Source organism: Papaver somniferum, chromosome 2 (assembly GCF_003573695.1).
Source record: "Papaver somniferum cultivar HN1 chromosome 2, ASM357369v1, whole genome shotgun sequence".
Classification (NCBI taxonomy): Eukaryota; Viridiplantae; Streptophyta; class Magnoliopsida; order Ranunculales; family Papaveraceae; genus Papaver; species Papaver somniferum.
Window position 1 is genome coordinate 133,952,573 of NC_039359.1, and position 6,414 is coordinate 133,958,986.

Consider the following 6,414-nt stretch of genomic DNA (forward strand, 5'->3'; position numbering starts at 1 on the left):
AGACCTTTTAATAACTGAGAAACCAATATTAGTTCAACTTCAGAGTGAGCCGAACTTCTTTATTTAGCTTCAATTGAAGATTTTGACAATGTACTTCGTTTCTTCCTAGACAAGAAATGGGACTTGAACCCAAAAAGATACAATCCTCCGGTACTTCTGCTAGAATCAGGATCCCTGCCCAATCTGCATCGCTAAAACCATGAACAGCCAAAAGTCCTTACGAAAACAACACTCCATAATCAAGTGTATCCTTCACATATCTTAGAATTCTTTTAGAAGCAACAAAATGATCAGTAATGGGTTGTTCCATAAGATGACAAACCTGACTCACATCATAGCTAATCTCTGGCCTTGTCCAGGTTAAATAATATAAAGCTCCCACTAAAGATCTGTAAGGAGTAGGATCTGATAACAATGTCCCTGAAGTAGATTTAAGTTTGCAACTGATAGGAATGGGAGCTAGAAGAACAAGTTTTAGCTCTTGACATACCAAACTTTTCAAGTAAATCAAGAGCATACTTTGTTTGAGAGAAAAATAATCCATTTGAATTCCTTTTCACCTCGAGACCAAGAAAATAGTGAATTGTTTCAAAATGATCACCAAGTGAAGAGATAGGATTTGGAGTTCCCAGTGATGATAATATCATCAACATAAACCAAAATAATAGTAATTATGGAACCAATTTTCAGAACAAATAAAAATAGTCCGTTGTGGGTGTTTCATAGCCATAAGAAAGAATGACAGCCATCAGTTTTTAATACCATGCATTAGGTGCCTGCTTTTACCCATATAATAATTTATGTAGCTTGCAAATATAATCTGGTTTGGGCTCATACATAAAACCAGGAGGTTGGGTCATGAAAAAATCCACGGTTAAACCCATTTGCAATACTACCAACTAGATTTTGCTTCATCATATAAACCCGTCTGCAACCAACTAGATTTTGAGAAGGCTGAGGGGGAACCCAAAAATAAGTACTTGCATCCTTGAGAGTTGTATGTTCTTCAATCTTATAAACCCTGCCATACTGGACTCTTTTTAGCTTGAGTAAAACATATTGGTGCGGTAGGAGAAAGTGAAAACGCACCAAAATACACCACCAACTTTTTCTTCGGCAACCTGTATGGACAAACTTAAATACAATTCAGAGAGTTCAACTTAATGAATCCCAATAAAGGAATAATATTTAGAGTTATATCTCTTTCTCTCACAATCAGAAAGTTTATAGAGACAAGTCCGTAAACCTGATTTACGTGTGAGAGTACTTGGGTGATTCCAAAGATCAATATCCAAGAATCAATCAAGTCGTATCCAACAAACAAGGATGGATGTATCTACTTTGATTGATTTACGTACAACCTGTGATATTTTAATTATAAAGATAAACAATATAATGTGGAAAAACAAATAACACAAACACCAAAAATTTTGTTAACGAGGAAACCGCAAATGCTGAAAAACCCAGGGAGCTAGTCCAGATTGAACACCAAAATATATTTAGCCGCTACTGACACTAGCCTATTACCAATTAACTTCGTATTGGAATGTAGTTGAGACCGAATCAAACCCTTATAGCAATTCAATTACAGTCGCGTTCCTTACGCCTCTTGAATCCCAACATGACTATGCGTAATTGATTCCCTTAGCTGACGTCCTTTACATCCTAAGAGTTGCTTCAACTCAATTGAATACTTTAAACCAATCTGACTCCCGCAGATAAGCCTATATGGTAATTTTCTTTTTGATCGCAGATCAAGGTGATACTGGATATCGATAGCAATAGACAAACTCTATCTAACTAAAAATCCGGACTTATGCTTCCTCAAGAGTGGCCTAGATTATTGTTCACTTCACAAGTATTAAACCCGTGGAATCACAAAATCTGAGACGAAGAGAAATTTGCGACTTCTATATCTATCTTATTTGAAGCAGTAAGACTCAACAATCAATCAAGTTAAGGGTACACGAACTATCAAGATAAAGATAATTGGACCTAGCTTCATGAATCCCTATGAAGTCTTTTTAGTCACTAAACCCTAAAAGGGTTTTAGGAAGATGACGACTCTAGTTTACAACTAGGACACACAAAGATAGTGTCGGGAGCAAGAGAATCGCTCTCAAAGTACTAGAATGTGGTTTCTATTGGCCAACTTTGTTTAAGGATGCACATGCATTTTATACCACATGTGATAGGTTCCAAAGAACAGGCAATCTAGGTGCCCGGAATCAAATGCCACAAACTATTATTCAATTAGTTGAGGTTTTTGATGTATGGGGAATTGATTTTATGGGCCCTTTTGTCAATTCTAGTGGGAATTATTATATCTTGCTTGTTGTTTATTACGTATCGAAATGGGTGGAAGCTAAGGCCACCCCAACTAATGATTCTAAAGTTGTTTCAGATTTTGTGCAAGCAAATATATTTGCAAGGTTTGGCATTCCAAGGGCTATAATTAGCGATGGAGGTTCACACTTCAAAAACAGGTTCTTGCAAAACTTGTTAAGGAAGTACAATGTGTCGCATAGGATTGCAATACCCTACCATCCACAAAAAAATGGAAAAGCCGAGGTTTCCAACCGAGAGGTGAAATCCATTCTAGAGAAGACGGTGAATCCAACAAGGAAGGATTGGAGATCGCGACTCAATGATGCTTTGTGGGCGTATAGAACCGCATACAAGACACCTATTGGGATGTCTCCCTTTATGCTTGTGTATGGTAAACCTTGTCACTAACCCGTAGAAATTGAGCATAAGGCGTTTTGGGCTATTAAGCAATGCAATATGGAGTTGGATGGTGCTGGAAAGCAAAGGAAGTTGCAACTTCAAGAGTTAGAGGAGATTCACAATGATGCATTTGAAAGCTCACGAATTTACAAAGAAAAGACGAAGGCATTTCATGATAGTATGATTACAAAGAAACAATTTTGCATTGGGAAGAAAGTTCTTTTGTTTAATTCTCGTTTGCAATTATTTCCGGGTAAATTAAGGTCATGTTGGATTGGACCTTTTATTGTGACTAATGTGTTTTCTCATGGTGCAGTGGAAATTCGTAGTTTAGATACAGGAAATGAGATTAAAGTAAATGGGAACCGGTTGAAACCATATTATGAGAATTTCTCTTCGGAAGTCGTGGAAGGAGTTAACCTTGTGGAAGTGCTCCCTCTAGAGGAGTTGTAGAAAGCATGGAGATAGTCGGGCTGACGACGTTAAACCAAGCGTTGCGTGGGAGGCAACCCATCGGTTTTGTATCTCTATCCCTTTTGTTTTTAGTTTTCTTAGTTTTCATATCATATCTTGCATTCTCATCTTATATTATACAAAGTCCTATATCTATAATGAAAGTTTTGACGAATTCTCGTCAGAAAATTCTGACTGCACACCTGTTACGAAAATAGCTCTCGAGACTTCATACGGAGTACGATTTGAGTGGTTGACCACAAGTTTTAAAGAGGACAGACATACCATTATTTTCCAAAAAGAAAATCTGAATTCGGAATCTGTTAAGTTGGGGCAATAATCCTGGACATTTGAGTTTCGGTATTTTTCCAGAACTTTTTTAGATTGCATGTCAGTCAGTCCGGAGGCCATAAAAGTCAGACCATTTATCGAAACTTTGTGCCCTTTTGACACGTTATATAAAAGACGTAGGTGAACAACTTTAGTTTAGGATGTTTTTCCTAGTTCTCTATGCATTGGTACAGTTTTTGAGTTTTTCAGGGATGTTATGTCAGAATCAGAATTTTCGGTTTTGAACATTGTGGACAATGTTGGGTTTAAGTGTGGGGGAGCATTTAGTTTCTACTATTTGCATATACACATAATAATAATACTCTTTGATTTCTTGCATTCTTGAGACTTCATCTTTTGGAGTTAATTATGAGCTAATTAGGATGACACTCTAAACCTTTTAAGGTTGAAACAGTTCTTACGGCTATAGATTAAGTTCCATTTATTTCAATCCTTAAATATATACGTTCATAATTGAATGCGAAACTAAGCTATGGTAGTCGTTTGAAAGAGTCATCCTCGCAATTAATCATTACTGAATCACTTTCTTTTTATTTTTGCAGTTATATGTTTCTCTAAAGTGATTTGGTGGGATCCTGATGCTGCCATGGATGTTGTAGCAAGGTAATCATTGGTTGAGTTTATATAAAAGCCCCATAAGACAATAGTCTTACACTCGCAAAGAGTAAAGAGTGAGCCAGAAAATATATATATAAATAAAGCTCATCTTCATTTATCGACACTAATAAATGATAGGTCAGGAATCGCGGATAATCATAGTCAATGAAAACAAAAACTATATCATCATTATATAGCAAGTCAAAGAGACTATTGATGAGGTTCTTGACACTTTGATAGAAGTATGTGTGAAACGTTGTCCCTGTCTCCGTCGCCTAAGTAAGCGTGGAATGCAGGATCCAAGGCAACTATCACATACTTGTTGACAAGGAACATGCGCTTAGAGTATCTAAGCATGTGGTCGAGTTAAATGGATGCTTCTCTCAACTATTGCGCTATAAATATATATCCTTTGACGACATTGTAGATGGTGGATTTTCGACAAAGGATAAAATTGTAAACTCATAATTATACGAAGCTCTGATTCAGCAATCGGACGCGAGTATTGAGACAGGCTCTCTTATCGAATTCTCAACGGAGAGTACTTTCTCTCAGAGTACATGTAGATATGTAGTCTCACGACTGGACAACGACATATCTCATGAATACTGAATACTTTCAGTGATTATTTCTATATAGCATCACGAGATGGACTGCTCCTAGATATCTTGCTCTGCTAGTATAGAGCGATAACGTCTTCAGGAACAAACAACAAGTTTACCCTGACTATATAAAGGATATGAATTACCGGCAAGCTCGTATTAGGATAATTAATGCTCCTAGACAGCTTGCTCTGCTAGTATAGAGCCACAAAGTTAATTATTCCTAATTACAATCGCTCCTATTCCATGGTCGAATCCACGACTGGTTCCATGGAATGACTATAACAATTGTTCTGATTCTATGATCGAATCCACAGCTTGATCTCATAGAATAACAATAACTATATTATCTCATTACTCCGATTTCATGGTCGAATCCACAACTGGTCTCATAAATGGTAATAGATAAACCTTAATTATTCTGATTCTATGGTCGAATCTACGATCCCATGGAATGGTAATGCTCACTTTATTATTCTGAATCCGCAGTCGAATCCTCAGCTGATCCTATGAATTAATAATAAACATCTTATTACTCAGTTTTGTGAATTATTCTCCATTGAATTCCACAATTAGTAATAAATAATCAATAACCGGGCGTCTGAGCTACCTCTAAGTAAGCCCCGATTCAAATGGTGAAGGTGTATTCAACGATGATACACTAACAGTCACCGCACGAACGAGAATTTCAAAAATACAACGAAACGATGAACCTATGCAAAATAGAGAAGAAAATAATAAATAATTAAAAATATTGATCAGGGTGCTGGGAACACGGACACACGACCGACCGACCGTGTCGTGGTCAATCTCACGCCAATTTTATATTCTTAATGCATTTTTATTATTTTCCATGATTTGATGAAAATCCTCTCATTTTATCAAATCTCCTTCGTCTCGAAGAAACTCCTCCGTTTCATGGTACTTCCATAAATCCATAAAAAATAATATAAAATTAAGAAAAGGAGTGTGGGGCGTGACCATTGGTCAACCGGCCATGCCTTGGTCCCAACCGGACCCACACCCACGGTTTCTTATTATTTTATTATTATTATTATTATTTCTCTAATTTCATGAAAAAACTCCTTGATTTCATGGTATTTTTGCACAAATCATCAAATAATAATAAAATAATATAAATTATGAAAACTTGTGGGACCGGTCCTTGGCCGGCCGGCCATGCCCTAGCCGGTCCTACACGCCCCTTTGTTTTATTATTTTATTATTAGTTTTCCTTGAATTCATCAAATTCCTTGATTTCATGGTATTTCTCTCAAATTAGGAAAAATTCCCTTAAATCATCAAAAATACCTAAAAAATATTAAAAAATTATGAAAACTCCTGGGACCGGGCCCAAGCCGGCCAGCCATGCCTCCACGGTCCCACACGCCCTTGTTTTTATTATTTTAATATTTTTTGCTTCCCTGAACTCATGAAAACTCCTTCAGTTCATGGAAACTCCCTAAATTCATCAAATTTCTTAAAATTCATGAATTTTTCATAAAATCATTATAAAATTAGGAAAACTTGTGGGACCGGGCCCTGGCCGGCCAATCATGCCTTCCACGGTCCCACACACCCTTGTTTTATTATTTTAATATCTTTTGCTTCCTTGAACTCATGAAAACTCCTTCAATTCATGGAAACTCCCAAATTTCATCAAATTTCTCAAAATTCATGATTT